Here is an 18,147-nt window from a genome sequence, read left to right as displayed (position 1 = left end):
GGAGCATACAGATAATACAGATGTTGAAACTAGGAGACAAGGATTTAAAAATAAGTATCTTAAATACATTGAAGAATTTATGGAAAAGATAAACACAAGAAGTAAAGAGATGGGAATTTCAGGAAAGGGGTGGAAATTCTAAAAAACAAACCAAATGCAAATTCTAAAACTAAACATAAACAGTATCCAAAATACTGTATTGCAGAATTTCAGTGACTTGATAGATTAAGTTTGCATATTATAATCTTTAGAGCAACTACTAAAATACAGTACAAAGAGCTCTAGGTAAAATGCCAAAAAGGGAGAAGATATACAATTCTAAAAAATATGCTCAGTGGGGCACGTGGGTGGCTCAGTTGGCTGAGTGTTCAACTCTTGGTTTAGGCTTAGGTCATGACCTCAGGGTCCTGGGGTGGGCTCCAAGCTTGGCTTGGAGTTGGCTTGAGATTCTCTCCCTCCCCCACCAACCCTCCATCTAGAGCCTCAAGAACTTGAGCACACACACACTTTCTCTTTCTCAAATAAATAAATAAATAAATAAATAAAATCTTAAAAAAAAATGTTCTGTTGACCCAAAAGAAGTCAAGAGAGGGGATATAAAGAACAAATAGGACAAATAACAAATAGCAAGATGGAATACTTAAACTCAACCACATAAAAATTATACAAATAAAAATCATTAAATCAAATTAATTTAAAAGGCAAAGGGTAAGGGATACCTGGCTGGCTCACCTGGCAAAACATGTGAGCTCAATCTCACAATCGTGAATTCAGACCCCACATTGGGCATGGAGCCTACTTTAAATAGACAGATGATAGATAGAAAGAAAGAGAGAGAGGGGCGCCTGGGTGGCTCAATCAGTTAAGTGTCTGACTCTTGATTTTGGCTCCGGTCATGATCTCAGGGTCATGAGATCAAGCCCCATGTTGGGCTCCATGTTGGGTGTGAAGCCTGCTTAAGATTCTCTCCCTCCCTCTTCCTCTGCCTCCTCTCCCCTCTCAAATAAATTAATATATAAATAATAAAAACACTAATACAAAATCTGATAGGGCTATACTATTATCAGATTATACTTTGAGGCAAGGAGTACTACCATAGATAGGGAATGACATTTCATTATCATTCTAAACAATTTTATTCCGATGAGCTTTACTTGCAATTGCATTCCCACAGTTCTTTCTTCTCATCTCCATCTATCTATTTAATCCCAGGTACCTTGAACCCATCAAGCTTGGTGGAGGGGTACTGTGGGCAGAATTGTGCCACCCTTGCCCTAAATTCATATGTTCAAGTCCTAACCCACAGGACCTCAGACTATTTAGAGACAGGGGTGTTTTTTTTTTGTTGTTAAAGTTTTATTTATTTAAGTAATCTCTCTCCCCAACATGGGGCTCAATCTCACAACCCTGAGATTAAGAGTCACATGTTCCTCCAACTGAGCCAGCCAGGAACCCTGGAGATAGGGTCTTTAAAGAGATAATTAAAGGGAAACTGGGTGGTTCAGTAAGTTAAGCATAAAACTCTTTTTTTTTTAAAGATTTTGTTTATTTATTTGACAGAGATCACAAGTAGGCAGAGAGGCACGCAGAGAGGGAGAGAGAGAGAGAGGGAAGCAGGCTCCCTGCTGAGCAGAGAGCCCAATGCGGGGCTTGATCCCCTGACCCTGAGATCATGACCTGAGCAGAAGGCAGAGGCTTAACCCACTGAACCACCCAGGCACCCCAATAAATAAATCTTTTAAAAAGAGAGAAAGAGAGAGAGAGTTAGTTAAGGGTAAATGAGGTCATTGAGGGCAGACTCTAGTCCACTATGACTAGTGTCTAAATAAGAAGATACAATTAGGACACAGAAACACACAGAGGAAAGGCCTCATAAAAACAAAGGGGAGATGATGGTCCATCTACAAGCCAAAGGGAGAGGCTTAGGATGGAAACAAGACTGTTAAGCCCTCTCTATTGCCTTCCATCCCCAGTGAGAGTAAATTAGTCCATTATTTCCTGAGTATGTCTCTTTCTTGAAGTTTCTTGCCATATGCAGTCAATACCAACCAACACAAACTACTAACATTTGGTTTTTTAGAGTCTTCTGGAGCTAGAAGTTTACCAGCTCGCAAGCTTACTAGGTTCATGACCTACCTCCCAAGTACTTATAGGTGATGGTTTTCTCAATTGCATCAGTGTGGAACAGCTTCCCAAATCAGCTTTATTGCTCCCTCAGTTGACTCCTACAAAAATCAGGTTTTTGTTAAGGCACACTTCATCTCTTAGCTTCAGTTTCCATGTCAATCAAAGTATGTTAACTCTCTTCTGGGGACGGTGTCAACAGGCATTTGGAATGGCCCGATGTTTGACGTAATGTTATAAGCTGTCCTACAAGACAGTCTCTGGAGGTGCCTGGGTGGCTCAGTGGGTTAAGCCCCTGCCTTTGGCTCAGGTCATGATCTCATGGGATCGAGCCCTGCATCGGACTCTCTACTCAGCAGGGAGCCTGCTTCCCTCTCTCTTGCTCTGCCTGCCTCTCTGCCTACTTGTGATCTCTCTGTCAAATAAATAAATAAAATCTTTAAAAAAAAAGAAAAAGACAGTCTGATAAAATGAGGCTATCCTGAACCCCTGGTAACAGAATCATTTACCTTCGTACCAGGAAGATTGGGAAAGCACCAAAATCTTCATGTGGTGTGTGCCCAGGCCAACTTTGAGGAGATTGTGCTGCAAGACCTACAGTTCTTATGAGCTTATCTAGAACAAAAAAACAGAGACTCTTAATCTCAGGAAACAAACTGAGGGTTGCTGGGCGGGCAGGGAGGGATAGGGTGGCTGGGTGATGGACACTGGGGAGGGTATGTGCTATGGTGAGTGCTGTGAATTGTGTAAGACTGATCATTCACAGACCTATACCCTGAAACAAATAATAGGTTATATGTTAATAAAAAATTATAACAAAACAAATAAACAGACAAAACGTCAGGAGGGCCTATGGTGGTTCCTTGCGTGCTAAGTGTATGTGTGACATGCTTTCTTCCCTGAGATGCAGAAAATGATTGTGAAAGTGTTAAAGGCACAAGGTCTGAGTCAGAAAGCTAAATTTAAAACTGTAGCTTTTTGAGTAGCAACAAAAACAACAAAACCCAAAATAAACTCTGCAAGATTATGTCAAAATCTTAATGACATACAACAGCAAAGCTTTCTTCCTTGTTCGTGCTGTATGTCTGTTGCTGGTTGCTGGGACCCTTTCCCTTGATTTTCTCGCTCTGGAGTCTAGGCTGCTGGGACAGTCACGGTCTTGAATATGGCCAGACTCACAAGCAAATGGATTGCTCTGGAAGGTGACAAATTGGCAATTAGATGTTCTGGTCCTGAAGTGGCACACATCCTCTGATCAGAACTGATTGGTCAGAAGCAGCCAAGTAGTACGACCAGAAGTGCAAACAACCAGGTTCCCTAAGGTAGAGAGCAGGAAATATTTGATCAAAGCATCATCCAACTGCATATGAACTATACGTGTGCTCTAGGTCTGGTGACTAGAGGCCTGACTTTGCTAGAGTTGCAGCCCCAGGTGGCACCCTTTCCGGATTTAAGAGGCCCTTGACCAACTTTCAAACCACAACTGTATACTATATACCTTCCTCCCTGTCTTTCACCAAGGAACCTGTGGTGATTTTGCCAGGTAAGTACGCCAGGTAAAGAGGAATCCCCCCGGGTGCCTGGGTGGCTCAGTGGGTTAAAGCCTCTGCCTTCAGCTCAGGTCATGATCCCAAGGTCCTGGGATCGAGCCCCGCATCGGGCTCTCTGCTCAGCAGGGAGCCTGCTTCCCCCTCTCTCTGCCTGTCTCTCTGCCTATTTGTGATCTCTCTCTGTCAAATAAATAAATAAAATCTTAAAAAAAAAAAGAATCCCCCCCAAACTTTCAGTTACCTTTGACCCTCCCTCTAAGAAGGAACTCATTCCTTGACATTCAGGCCACTAACTTGGCCACCAATCAGGGCCTTACCAGCATCAGAGTCTTCAACAGGCCCTGTAAGCAGCCGTCATCAGGATTATGTCCCAGTTTCTGAGTGTGTGGTTGGAACGGATGGCCTGCTGCCACAGAGCTGCTGTGGGCTTAAAGAGTAAGTCCATCTTCATAGGAACTGCCAGGTAGAAGCCACTGGATTACCCCTCCCGGCCAAGGGAAATTAACTTCCAATGTTGGAGGTTGTTGGAGCTGTGTTTGCCTCATCTTCTGCACTCAAGCGATCGCTCCCATGGGTCATGGAGTGTGTATAAAACTCACACAGGGGAAGCATGTCACAAGAAGCCAGCAGAACCTCAGGTAAAAGGGGACACAGCTGGAGGTACCTGGGGAGGATCAATAATCAGGGATGAAATCCAGAGCATATTCAGAAAGTTCTCTGTGTGGTCGAAGTGGGAAACCTAATCAAGAAACATGGAAAGAGGACTGACTTCACAAAGTAAAAAAAAAAAAAAAAAAAAAAAAGTGGAAGGACAAGGGGAGTCAGGGTCTTCTCAGGAAATGAGTCTCCTTTTGTAACTGAAAAAGCACCATATACAACCCCAAATGTGGCAACTCCTTATCAAAATATCAATTTTGGGGGCGCCTGGGTGGCTCAGTGGGTTGGAGCCTCTGCCTTCGGCTCAGGTCATGATCCCAGGGTCCTGGGATCGAGCCCCGCATCGGAGTCTCTGCTCAGTGGGGAGCCTGCTTCTCTCTCTCTCTGCCTGCCTCTCTGCCTACTTGTGATCTCCGTCTGTCAAATAAATAAATAAAATCTTTAAAAAAAATCAAATTTTTCCAACTTTTGTTCATGAAAATGTATTTTTTATAAAGACAAATGTTTTGTTTTGTTTTAACTTTAAAGATCCTATTTATTTATTCGACAGAGACCGCAAGAGAAGGAATACAAGCAGGGAGAACAGCAGGCAGAGGCAGACACAGGCTCCCTGCTGAGTGAGGGGCCCGATGTGGGACTTGATCCCAGGACCCTGGGATCATGACCTGAGCCAAAAGCAGACACCCAAAGACTGAGACATCCAGGTGCCCCTCCAAAATGTAAAATTTTTGAGATGTAGAAGAAATAGTTGTGTCTGTTTATCTAGTTTATTAATTTAGCTATTCATATTTTTAAATGCATATTTTATAAAGTAGTATCTCAATCTGTAAATGTGTCTTTTGTTCATTCCACGTGTTGTGAAACAACCCCAGTTTTTATGTCCCCTAGAGCCTCTTGGTGAGTCATCCAACAGGTTTCTTAAAAAACTCATTTCTTGAGAACAAAACCAAGAAGCCTCGAGAATTTCAATTCCCTACTTACCATCAAGAAGATGTCAAGGAAATCAGTTTGCATGTGGTGCACTTATCGTAGGTGGAAATGGGGACCCGCTTGACCATTCTGCGGAGGTGTGACGCTGCTATAATGCCAGGGGAACACCCAAGGCCCTGTCTGCTAAAGGGTGGGAAAAGCAGATGGCCCTGGGACTTGGGACATGCTCACAACTGATTCGGTAGTGGACAAAGGATCCATACTGGTTGCTTAGGTTGAAAAAAAAAAATAGGGGTGCTTGGGTGGCTCAGCCGTTAAGCATCTGCCTTCGGCTAAGGTAATGATCTCAGGGTCCCAGGATCAAGCCCCGCATCAGGCTCTCTACTAGGCGGGAAGCCTGGTTCTCTGTCTCCCACTCCCCCTGCTTGTGTTCCCTCTCTCACTGGCTCTCTCTTTCAAATAAATAAATAAAATATTTTTTTTAAAATAGAGGAACTTCAAGAGATTAAGAGAAATGTAAGAGTCCTGTTAACAGAATGTAATGTGTTACTGAAACAAACATTTGGGGACAGTTAGGGAAATCTGATCCTCAACTGGATATTAGATTCTTTTTTCAAAGATGAGATGATAGTACGGTGTTTGTGCTAAAAGCGTCATTTTCTGGGATGCCTGGCTGGCTCAGTCAGAAGAACACGTGACTCTTGATCTCTGGGTCGTGAGTTTGAGCCCATGTGGGTGTAGAGATTACTAAATAAGAAAAATTTTTTTTAAAAGAAAGAGTCCTTTTCTTGTAGATACATAATGTCTAGAACTTAATTTAAGATAATCTAGCAGCAGAGGTTGGGGAGAAAACAGAGAGGAAGTGTGTGTGTGTGTGTGTGTGTGTGTGTGTGTGTGTGTGTTGGGGGGTGGAGAGTAAAGAGGGAAAAAGATTGGCCACAATTAATAATTGGTCAAGCTGTGTGATGAGTACTTGAGGAATGATTATACTAATCTATTTTTAAGCATGACGGCTTTCATTTTAAAAAATAAAATGTCTTCAGAAGTTTGTTTTTCAAACTGAGGTAATTTAGAGAACATCCTATAATATGAGAGGCTTTTAAGGACTAGACTATTCTTTTTTTTTTTTTAAAGATTTATTTTTTTCTTTAAAGATTTTATGTATTTATTTGACAGAGATCACAAGTAGGCAGAGAAGGAGGCAGAGAGTGGGGGGGAAGCAGACTCCCTACTGAGCAGAGAGCCCGATGCGGGGCTCGATCCCAGGACCCTGAGATCATGACCTGAGCTGAAGGCAGAGGCTTAACCCACTGAGCCACCCAGGCGCCCCAGACTATTCTTTTTTTTAACTAGGCCATTAGTTATTACTTTTTTGAAGCTTTAGGCATGTATAATAAGTATGGAATGCAGAACACATAGGGTTCCTTGCCTTCCCCTTCTAGCAGTTGCAAAGTATCAAGAGGCTTGTTGACAGTCGACCAATTGTTTACATTTGTGTCATACCTTGGCAGAAGGTGTTGCGTGTTATCAAAACCACCTGTCACCCCTTACTAAAATGCTCTACCATTTAAAAATTGTAAATAGGGACACCAGGGTGGCTCAGTCGGTTAAGCTTCTACCTTCAGCTCAGGTCATGGTCCTGGGATCGAGCCCCACATTGGGCTCCCTGCTCAGAGGGGAGTCTGCTTCTCTCTCTCCCTCGGCCACTCCCCCTGCTGTGCTCTCTCTCTGTCAAATATATAAATAAGATCTTTTTTTAAAAAAAGTTCCTCCAGTAGGAAAGAAGGCCTGCCACTCAGCCTGCATAAGGGTAGGGAGGAATTCCTTTGACCCCCGCACCAGGCATCTTAAAAATTCCACTAGCTTCAGCCTGCGGCAGAAGACCCTTATAGTCCCTTCCATCCTCGGCACTGGTCACAGACATTTCCGAGTAGTCCTTCCCTCCGAAGCAAAATGAAGTTGTTTTAGCAACAGGTAACTTCACTCTTCCTCCATTGTAACAGGCCCCCCAGAGCTCCCCCTCAGCATTAAGGCACATTCCGTCTGGGGTTCATCTCCTTCTCCAGCTTATGGACACTTCGGTAGATCTTTCCCGTCTGCATGTCCTATTCAAAGGCGCCCATGGAGCAAGACAAACTGTCAATGTCATAGAGGATGTCGTGGTTCCGGGGCCAATCCAAACCACGGGAGATGTCCAACTGGTCAAAGTACTTTTCCATGCAATGGTCAGGAAAAAGGGAGTACAGGGACCCCTTGTGCTGCTCTAGAACAGCCAGGGAGGTCTCCTCAGCTGTGGTGCTAGCCAAGTACCTCTCAGTGGGCTCCACCTGCCCATCGTTGAACAGATTGTTTTTCTTGTCTTATCTGCTGCAGCCAGCATGACCACTGACTCATCTTCCCAGTTTGAAGCATAGACTTGTTTCAATGGTAGAAGCGTAGCCTCCTGACTGGCAAAGAGCCACAGAGCCGGCAGGGGCATTGATGGTCACCTGCTGCACTCACACGCTGAGCAGACACCACTGGCAAACCTTTTCTGCAGAAATATCTATGAAGAGCGGAGAGTTGGACGCCTCCTCTCCCACCTGGAGTCTCGTCGCCCTGGTAGCTCTTTGATGGAATGCGCTCAGGCTTAATGGAAGACCTTGTCCTGGGGGCCATCTTGGTGCTAATGACTGTGGGAGAACTGACTCAGGACTAGATTTCCTTTTAGTCTTCTCTGAAAGAGTCTTTGAAAATGAGTAACTCTCGATGTTGGTGTCTGTGGTAGTAATGAGACCAAGGTCTCATACCTACCACGTGGTAAAGCTAGAGTTTGGTCTTTGGCGCTCTCTCCTGACAGCTACGTGACCCTGAGTCACAGCCACCCATGTCAGAACCTCACACTAGTTTCTACGACAGCCTTCTCCTCTATCTTGATTTGGATCACTTGGTTGGTTCATGAGGCAAAGTTGAGCTCAGGCTGGAAAGTGGCCCACCAGCCTGGGATATTCGGTGTGTGCTGTGGGCATTGTCAGAGTGTGTGTGTGTGTGTGTGTGTGTGTGTGTGTGTATTTTAAAGAAGGAAAAGAGAACACATATCAATCTAGAAAGTCAGTTTGATTCAGTTCAGTTAAGGGGCACCTGGCTGGCTCAGTCAGTGGAGCCTGTGACTCAGTCCCGAGGTTGTAAGTTCAGACCTCACAGTGGGTGTAGAGATTACTTAAAAATAAGAAATGTGGGGTGCCTGGGTGGCTCAGTAGGTTAAGTGTCTGCCTTCGGCTCAAGTCATGATCCCAGAGTCCTGGATCGAGCCCTGTACTGGGCTCCCTGTTCAGTGGGGAACCTGCTTCTCCCTCTCCCTCTGCTGCTCTCCCTGCTTATACTCTATCTCTGTCAAATAAATAAAAAAATATTAAATAAATAAATAAATAAATAAATAAATCCTGGAACTCCTGGGTAGCTCTTGGTTGAGCATCTGACTCTTGATTTCAACTCAGGTCATGACCTCAGGTCATGAGATCATGCCCTGCATCAAGCCTTCTTAAGGTTCCCTCTCACCTTCTCCCTTTGCCCTTCCCTCCTGTACTTGCTCTCTCTTTCAAATAAAATAAATAAAAAATCTTTTTAAATATACAGTTCAGTTCAGAGAGTTGCTATTGTATTTTTGAGGAAATGATGTACTAGTTAGCTTTGGTGTGGTAACAAACATGCCTCCTCCCCTAATCTCAGTGACTTACAACAATATGCATTTCTCATTCACATTGCATGTTTCTATCTAGGATGGCTCTGCTTCTTGTTTCTTCTCATTCCAGAACCAACCTGAAGGATCAGTCCCCTATTGAGGATATGCCATTTTTATCGCCAAGGGAAACAAGCAAGAGACAGAATTGAATCATCTAATGTCTCTTAAAGTTTCTGTTTGACTGTGGTAACTATAAGTCCTGCTCATGTTCCACTGTCCAAAGCAGTCATACGGACAATGGGTTAGGAAGTACACTCTACCTTCGGGAAGACACTGCAGATTACACATATAATCCTCTTACAGGGAAGAGAGCAGGTAGTTGGAATCAATAATCCAAGTGCCTGAATATTCTAATATGTTCACTGTTGCTGCAGGAGAGTATAGGAATATTGCTGTTATTTTTCTATTCTCATATCTTCCATTTTTACAGTATTTATATAATTTTCATAATTCAACATGTGTTCTCCTAGGGTAAACTACAGTGTCCATTACCTGGCCTTTAGTACATTGGAGACATTGGCTAACTATGAAAATTGTACCATTTAGTTTGCACCTGTCAATCTCTCCACTTGGTTTCTTTTTGAACAGATCTCAGACTGCTTCGCACCTACATTTCTTTACTGTGTTTGTGATTGACTCCCGGACCCTTAAAAGCATTAGTGAAAATATATGTATAAAAGAAGCTGACATGTACTAGATATTCACAAAGACTGCTCAAATCTGAATCGTGTATTATTTGGGTAGATAAAAATTTCAGTGCAACATAATAAAAACATTTGACTTTATTTATGGTATTTTATTTTATAATTCAACTTTTGTTACAAAAATAATAAATGTTCATTTTAGGAAATTACAAAAATATTAAAAAAGCCAAAACCAGTGGGTAAATTTACCAGTCATCTCACCACCCTAACATAACCACTGTTACCATTTTACTGAATATATTTTCAGTGACGGGGCATCTGGGTGGCTCAGCCAGTTAAACGACTGCCTTCGGCTCAGGTCATGATCCCAGGGTCCTGGGATTGAGTCCCACATCCGACTCCTCGCTTGGCGGGAGCCTGCTTCTCCCTCTCCCTCTGCCTGCTGCTCCCCCTGTTTGTGCTCCCTCTCCATGTAAGATAAATATAAACAAAATCTTTAAAAATATTTTTTTTTTTCAGAGTGCCTGGGTGGCTCAGTCATTAAGCGTCTATATTTGGCTCAGGTCATGATCCCAGGGTCCCGAGATTGAGCTCCCTGGTCAGCGGAAAGCCTGCTTCTCCCTCTCTCACTCCCCCTGCTTGTGTTCCCTTTCTGACTGTGTCTCTCTCTGTCAAATAAAAAAAATAAGATCCTTAAAAAAAAGAATATATTTTTCAGTGATATTTCTAGTATATGTAAATGTATAAAAATGTATAAAATATTAAAAATGTATAAAAATGTATAAAAAAAATCATGTTGTGATTGACTAGTTTCACTTCTCATATGATGTGTCTAGTTGTTGATGTCATTAGGTATTACACCACATTATTAGTGGTTGCACAATATCCTATCCTAAAGAAGCAACATAATTTGTTTAACTAGTTCTCTATTAATTATCAATGATTCTATTAAAAATTTCCTCATAAATGAATAATTTCAAACAGCCACGATTAAAATTTCCATAGACCAGATTTCTAGGATGAGAAATGCTGGAGCAAACGCTTACATGTAATTTTCAGTGCCAGCCACAGTATTGAATTACAAGAAAAGTACTCAAAAGTCATTCTATTTTGACAAACAAACAAAGGAAAAAGAGACAAACCAAAAAAATAGTCTCTTAACTATAGAAAACAAACTGACGGTTACCAGAGGGGAGATGGAGGGGGGGATGGGGGAAATAGGCAAAGGGAATTAAGAAGACACTCATAATGATGAGTGCTAAGTGATATACAGAATTGTTTTTTTATATAAGTTTCTTTTTAAGATTTTATTTATTTCAGACAAGAGAGTGAGAGTGAGAGAGAGAGAGAGAGAGAGAGATAGTATGAGCAAGGGGAGGAGCAGAGGGAGAAGCAGTCTCCCTACTGAGCAAGGAGCCCAATCATGACCTGAGCCGAAGGCAGACGCTTTGCTGACTGAGCTACCCAGGCAACCCTAGAATTGCTGAATCACTATATTGTACAACTAAAACTAATATAACACTATACGTTAATTACACTGGTATTAAAATAGACATTTTTAAAAATCATTGTGGGGTGCCTGGGTGGCTCAGTGGGTTAAACCTCTGCCTTCAGCCCAGGTCATGATCTTGGGGTCCTGAGATCAAGCCCCACATTGGCTCCCTGCTCAGCAGGGAGCCTGCTTCCTCCTCTCTCTCTGCCTGCCTCTCTGCCTACTTGTGATCTCTGTCAAATAAATAAATAAAATCTTTTAAAAAAATCATTGTATTTTGGTGTCTAATATATGATTGCAGATCATCTGTGCTATTAGGCTTCTTGCATTCCTCAATCCTCTAAAGAAGTACCAAGCTATGACATGATTTTAAACCAAGTGAAGAACTCTCACTTTCAGAAATAGTGAACTCAATAATTCAGAACTAACCTCCTATTGAAGACAGCTAAAATAATTCATATGAACTATAAAAAGTTTTCTCCTAAAAACAGAAAAATGCTAACAAGTAACAAGGAATCACCTTGCCAATCATTGGCAAGAGACAATTGCTCAGAAAAAGTGAATAGCCAGAGAGGAGAACTCAGTTTGGGGGCCACTTTTGTAATCAGCAGAGTAGCTAAAAAGCTGAGGGAGCTAAGGTCATGTATGTTAGACTCTCAAGCTTTTCAAGGCAGAGTCAGTCCTGGAAAACCACTCCAAGCTCAGGACTGTAATCTTGAGTGGCTGCACCCTGGAAGTAAGAGTAAACTGAAAATAAACTAGCTTTCTCCTGTGCTTCAGGTCAATTTCAAGTACTCTGGGTGATTCAGAAAAATCTCAAGCACTGAAAATGCTTGTGGTGCTTCTGGATTGCTAGTAGGGCCCCTCACATTTGCCAAAGTCAATGGAAACCCTTTCTGTAAGAAGATGATATTATCCTAGTCTTAATATCACTCCAATAAATTTTTCAAGTACAGTTTTCAGCACACAATCAAAGATAATCAGACATAGAAGGAGACAAAATAAGAACAAGAGCCAGCATAAACACTAGACAATAGACTTTCAACAGTCCAGACAGTTGGGGTCATTAGACATAAATCAGAAAAAAAAAATCTTACTATGGTCCATAGGATACAAATTGAACTTTTGATACAAAATTGAAAACTAAACAAAAACATAAATTGGGGTGCCTGGCTACCTGAGTCAGTATAGCATGAGATTCTTAATCTCAAGATTGTGAGTACAAACCCAATGTTGGGTAGAGAGGTTACTTTAAAATAAAGCCTTGGGGTGCCTGGATAGCTCAGTTGTTGAGCGTGTGCCTTCGGCTCGGGTCATGATCCTTTGGTCCTGGAATTGAGCCCCACACTGAGCTCCCTGCTTGGTGGGAAGCCTGCTTCTCTCTTTCCCACTCGCCCTGCTTATGTTCCCTCTTTCGCTGAGTTTCTCTCTGTCAAAAAGATAAATGAATGAATGAATGAATGAATGAATGAAGTCTTGGCTATTGTGAGTGCTGTGAATTGTGGAAAACTGATGATTCACAGACCTGTACCCCTGAAGCAAATAATACATTATATGTTAGTGAAATTTTAAAAAAATAAATAAAAATTAAAATAAAAAAATAAAGTCTTGGGGCACTTGGTAGCTCAGTTGGTTAAGCATCTGCCATTGGTTCAGGTCATGATCTCAGGGTCCTGGGATCGAGCCCCATGTCCCCTGCTCAGCAGGGAGTCCTCCTCTCCCTCCCCCTGCTCATGCTCTCTCTCTGTCTCTCAAATAAATAAATAAAATCTTTTAAAAATAAAATATAAAATAGAATAAAATAAAATCTTAAAAAACCACCACCATAAATTGAAGATTCAAAAGCCAATAAATATAATGGCACAAATTAAGAACTCAAGATATGGGTCTAAAAACAGATTAGATGAAGAAGATAGCTTTGAAGAATCATTCAAAATTAGAAAATTCACATGTATTTAGACTTTTAGTTTCCGTAGGTTATATTATGAATCATAGGTTTGTTTAACATTTTTCAGCTGCTCAGGGCCCCTATTTCCCCCAAGATCTTGGCACCTTTCGTCAGAGATGACTTTCCTCCTTGTCTGCAGGGTCATCTGTAATATTTGCTGCAGTGTTTCTTATCAGTTCTTTCCAGTCTGAGAAGCCATACCCAGGCTCAGAAGCTATGGACACCAGCGTAGTCTCATTCTCTTCTAGACTCAGCTGTGCTGGTATCCCTTTTTCCCTCCATCTGAACCCAGACCCAAGGTATCTCTGCTCCTGGCTTCACCCTATAACAGATACATCCTTCCTAGGGGAGTGGAATGTCCCTTCCCATTGTCCCAGAGTTGCTCCTCCCTCTCTCAAAGGCAAATCACTCCTTCTTCTCTAGAATACAGCTCTTACCTATTTTCCTGATCAGGGAAGCCTTATCATGTAACTAAAAGTCTTGTCAATCAGGAAAAGGGGGGGGGGGCGTCCTTGAGGGTGGGGACTGTTCAGGGAGGGAAAACAGCATCCTCTTCTGAGATCAGAAGGCCTGGGCCCCCAGAAGGTCAGAATGGACTTGTAACAGTACAACCTGGCCCACTGTCCCACCCCCATTGTGACCTTGACTGTGGAGTACAGGAAGGCCCTGCGCCCAAGGGGATCCACCCTGTCACCTCTGGTCACCTTCAAAGCCTGCTGTAAGGACCCTCATCAGCATGGGGTAGGGCGAAGGGCCCTCATTGAGCAGCCTCAGTACATCCATCCTGCCACTTGGTGGCACTGTGACTCCTCAGAGAGGGAACAGCGCCCACGGGGAGACTGACCACAAAAAAGACTGGGAATACCATGCCTGCCCTAATGCGCTGGGCATTGTGGTTACAAAACAGTACAAGAAATGGTTCCTGCCACCCGTGAGCCCATGGTGGGACAGATAAACACATGGATAACGGATTAATTGCTCCAACAACCCATTCCAGCTGTGGGGCTCAGGGAAGGAGGAGGCACTTGAGCCTTGATGCAGAATTGGCCATTCTAGGACAGGCTGGCTGTGATGGTGCTGACTCCCAGGGCACACCGCACAGATGGGGATGGGGGAGGTTCACGGACTCCCAGCAAGGAATGGCAGGTAGGGAGCTGGGGGCTGGGGGCGCCTGGCACAGGTGAGGAAGGATGGGCATCTGTGCACAGGGTTTCAGCACCAACAATCTCAGGTGCTCTTTGTGTCCATGGAGCATTTAGCTCAGAGATGTGGTGAGGCCCCTGCTGCTCCCACGACTAGAAAATGCGGGAAGATCCTGGCAGGAGCAGAAGACTACTAGCGTCCTATCCTCTTGCTGTGCTTTTCTGCGCTCAGCCTCCAGTTCCAGCACTGGTCCCATCTTGCTGCGGGATCCGGGGTCAGACACCACAGCTCTCTGGCCTCCGTGACTGTTTGTGTACAAGGGATCTTTCATATGCACAAATATGTTGAAAAATGAAAAAGTTTAGTCAGAAGCCACAGAGTGGGAAAAAATAAGCCAAAGAGCATCAAGAACTACTCATGCTGTCTCCTGCTGCCCTGATTTTTTGGAGGTGGGGACACTGGGGAGGAGGACTCCCTTGGCTCCCTTCAGGCCTGGGCAGGACCCAACAGAATACAAGATTGTATCTATTTGTCCTTGGAGAACAGTCCATCTCCACAAAGTCTGTAAAATTTAATAAGCAGAACTTTGCAGCAAGGAAACAATTTAATATCTGGTATATACGTTTTCATTAAAATCTTAAAGATGGAACAAAGACTCTGTTTTCAAATTTCCTATTCAGAAGTTAACTTATTATGGTGTTGAAATCCACATGGAAACTGTTGAACTGAAATGAGCTTCCTAAAACAAAACACAAGTAGTAATGGACTGGCAAGTTTGAGACTAATGACTTCAAACCCTGGATGGTGGGCAAGGCCTCAGCCTGACTCTGGTCCACACGCACATCCATCAGAAGGGGTGCCCGTTGTGTCCCTTATCCCCCCCACCACCCCCACCACCACCATAGGAATCTGGGGACCAGCAAGGGTGCTCAGGGCTCCAGGCCAGTGCAGACAGTACTATTTCAACCAGATACTCCCCACCTCCTTTTGTAATTTACAAATGAAGCTGATAAGAGGTGATAAGGCACTTGGAGACACCCAGTGTTTGTCAGGGAAGAGGCTCCTCCCTACACTCCCCTCTACTAGTGTCCAGCCCCAGAGCCAAACCTGCCCAGCTCAAACTGGGGAACCCAGGTCACCTTTTAGAGAGATTATTCCCCTCCACCTAGTGAGGATTCCAGAAGAGGCACAAGGGGCTTTGCATAGCAAAGTGCATAGCATGCGCATCCTTTTCATTAAAAGGTGTACTACAGTTCTGTTAAATTACAGTATTCCAAAGATGCTTTTATATGCACATTTCACTGCAAACAACATAAATTTTATGTAATTATTTGAATAATGATGAAAGGGAAGAGAGGAAGCCTGGGGAGAGGTAATGGGGATCAAGGGAGATAAAGTCCTTCCAGTCCCACCCTCTCCTCTGCTTTTGTCCATTTGCTCCTAATCTGTTACTTTTTTAAAGTATAAAGAATCATGCAGCAATAAGTCAAGAAAAGCCTTGGCCCAGGTTTTGGAGTTCAACACTACAGTCAGAAGGTATGTAATTACATCCCCAAACTGACAAGAAGTCAGCACACACTAGACTAGGTACAGAAAGCTCCAGCTTTATGCACAGAAAACTGGTCTTGGAGGAGGGGTGATTGAGTTTTCAGAAGGTATGATGTAACACCCACACACACAGATTTATTATCTGCAACTATATGTCCCAGAAGAGTCTTTTGGGGGACATGAGAAGTTCTCTATTCCTCATCTGTCTTGCAGAATGCTTCTAATCTCTTTACAGAGTATCCTAGCATCCCTGATTTCCTTTTATACATTTTAGGTATGTAATTTAGAGCAAGTGATATTGTATCTGGTCTTCCCATCAATCAGAGCTTACGGTTGACTTTGACATTGTTAGTACCTTGGTCATGTATTATCCTCAACACAAAAAGAATATATATAAACTAAATTTTTAAAAATAAGTGGTAAAAGACACCAAAAATACAATTCATAAAAGGTTAAGAAATGCCCAGTGTTAGATGAAACTGTCCCTCACCTTTTATGACTATGCATATAATCTGATACAACTGAGAATAGTTTCAAAATGTTTCAGTGTGTATGCTCTGATAAGCAATTCCACTTCTCCAAATGTATCCTATGGAAACATTCGCTCAACTAAACAGAGACAGATGTACAAGGATTTTCGTTGTAGCTTTATATAGTATAGGAAATTTATTATAGAAAAACTGGAAAAAAGCATAAAAGTCCCTCAAGAGCAAATTCGGACTTCTCCAAGCCTCAGCCAGACGCGGGGAGCCGAGCCAGCAGGACCGAGCGCCAAGAGCCCTTCTTGCTCCTACGGAGCCCCTGCTGGGACCCTCTGTGCGACTGGTACCCGGCGCACAGCCCGCTCTTGGACCCGGCCTTAGGGCTGGCCCTGCTGCCCCAGGAGCGCGCGCAGTGTGTGGTTGGACCACAGCAGCTGGCAGCGCTATCTGCGCCCGCTGCCTGGGGCGGCGCTGGAGGGCCCTGCCCCGCTGTGATGGCGGTCCAGGCCTGTAGCCCCGGGCTCTGCCTGCAGCTCCGAAGCGCGGCTCGGAGATTCCGCAGACGGTCAACCGCTGGTGTGTCCCTGGACGTCCACCACGTCGCGCCCAGGTGTTGACAGTCGAGACCAACGACTGCGTGGTGGCAATCACCCGCAAGCACGGAGAGAGGCAGAAGGAGCATGGCTACACTCGCGGTGCCTCCCTAGAAAATACACATTGCCCCACATGCCCCCCCCCCCCCCCCCTCTGAAACCCTCAGTTCCTTTCCTGGAGCCCATAGTCTCTCATTGTTTGTCTCCGTCTCTGATCCCTGCCTCTTTCAGTTTTCCCTTCATTCTCCTTTTGTCCTCTGTTCTATTCCTTCTGTTCCACGTATGAGTGAAACCAGATGATAATTGTCTTTCTCTGCTTGACTTTCACTTAGCATAATCTCCTGGGTTCACCCATGAGCATGCAAATGGTGGATAATGGCTGAGTAATATTCCATTGTATGTATGAACTGCATCTTTATCCATCCATCTGTTGAAGGGCACCGAGGCTCTTTCCACAGTTTGGCTATTGTGGTCATTGCTGCTATGAACATTGGGGTGCATATGGCTCTTCTTTTCACCAAACCTGTATCTTTGGGGTAAATACCTAGCTAGTAGTGCAATTGCTGGATCATAGGGTAGCTCTATTTTTAACTTTTTGAGGAACCTCCATACTGTTTTCCAAAGTGGCTGCACCATCTCTCATTCCCACCAGCAATGTTTCAGAGGGGAGAGAGTGAGGGGTTGGGGTAGCTGGGTGATGGTTAGTAAGGAGGACACACATTGTGATGAGCACTGGGTGTTCTACGCACCTAATGAATCATGGAACACTACATCAAAAACTAATGATGTACTAAAAAAAAAAAAACTAATGATGTACTGTATGGTGACTAACTTAACGTAATTAAAAAAAAGGAAAGAAAAAAAAATACATGCTCCTCCCTACTGTGGACCCTACCCTGGTCTCCCCCTCTCCATTCCCTGAGGGCAGGCTCACGCTAGAGGTGCCAATTCCAAGGCCAGCCACCCAGTCATCAGAAGTCACTATCCCTGGGTACCTGGATGCCTCAGTGGGTTAAAGCCTCTGCCTTCGGCTCAGGTCATGGTCATAGGGTCCTGGGATCGAGACCTACGTCAGGCTTTCTGCTCAGCGGGGAGCCTGCTTCTCACCCCCCCACCCCCACCTGCTTCTATGCCTACTTGTGATCTCTCTCTCTCTGTCAAATAAATAAATAAAATCTTAAAAAAAAAAAGTCAGTACCCCTGTCATCTTTAAGGCACCTTAGAGCATGGGGGCCCAGAAGCTGGGACATCAGAGCAGCCTGGAGCCAAGGAATGGGCTTAGCCCTGCTGTCCACCTGTCACCTGTGTAGCCATT

The 18,147-nt window shown here is 43.8% G+C and overlaps 2 pseudogenes; one reads left to right on the top strand and one right to left on the bottom strand.

The window, feature by feature from the left end:
• Positions 1-7,056: 7,056 nt before the first annotated feature.
• Positions 7,057-13,849, bottom strand: LOC111144998 (annotated as a pseudogene).
• A 132-nt stretch (positions 13,850-13,981) lies between these two features.
• On the top strand, positions 13,982-17,848 carry LOC111144997 (annotated as a pseudogene).
• Positions 17,849-18,147: the final 299 nt, after the last annotated feature.

The sequence above is a fragment of the Enhydra lutris genome, unplaced genomic scaffold (genome assembly GCF_002288905.1).
Source record: "Enhydra lutris kenyoni isolate GAN:26980312 unplaced genomic scaffold, ASM228890v2 scaffoldscaffold12, whole genome shotgun sequence".
NCBI classification, from domain to species: Eukaryota; Metazoa; Chordata; class Mammalia; order Carnivora; family Mustelidae; genus Enhydra; species Enhydra lutris.
Note: the sequence above shows the minus strand (reverse complement) of the source record. Positions and strands in the feature narration are given on the sequence as shown.